Raw genomic sequence first — 772 nt, forward strand, 5'->3', positions numbered from 1 at the left:
TTCCAGGACATACATACATACATACATACATACATACAAGTGAAGTTAAATAAAAGCTTGTAAAAAAAGTTCCTTCTAATTAGTATATTCTGTACAGTCAATCCAAATTTAAGTACCGAGGGGAACGTTATATTAAAAGGCGATTTTGATTACACAAGTAGTGCAGATAAAATTTAGAAACTGCCTCCCTACAGATGAAAATAACCATTTCAGAATACATTCAGCTTCTGAATAGCGTTTCTCGTACACTTCTAATTTCTGAGAAGCACAGTGGGTCTACATAAATTTTATTACGGATTCAGAATCACCGAAAAGTATCTTTCTAAAGGCCTGTTCGTACGATGTGTGAACGTTGCTGGCGGCAGCTGTGGCTGAGTGGTTAGAGATTCGTCCTGCCACTACTCAGGACCTGGGTGCGATCACTGGTCCGAGCAACATCTAAATTGAAGAAAGTTTTTTCTAATAGTGGTCGCCGCTCGGCTGGCAATGTCAAACTCCGATTGTATTTCTATCATAAAAACGCTTTTCATAAAATCCCATTGCCGTTCGGAGGCGGCGTAAATCTGTAGGTCCCTCGATTTTTGGTAACAACATCAATACGCACAACACAATTTGAAGGAGAAGCTCGTGCATAGACCCAGAAAAATATGTGTGCCTGGTAGAGTTGGGTAGTTCGTTCATTGAATTAGTTCATTGAAAAGAATGAACGAATTAGTTCGAAATTGAAATGAACTAAAGTGTACTATTTTTTCGGCCCTGCTTCTATACCTAA

The sequence above is a fragment of the Rhagoletis pomonella genome, unplaced genomic scaffold (genome assembly GCF_013731165.1).
Source record: "Rhagoletis pomonella isolate Grant_MI unplaced genomic scaffold, Rhpom_1.0 Rhpom_scaffold_00007, whole genome shotgun sequence".
Taxonomy (NCBI): domain Eukaryota; kingdom Metazoa; phylum Arthropoda; class Insecta; order Diptera; family Tephritidae; genus Rhagoletis; species Rhagoletis pomonella.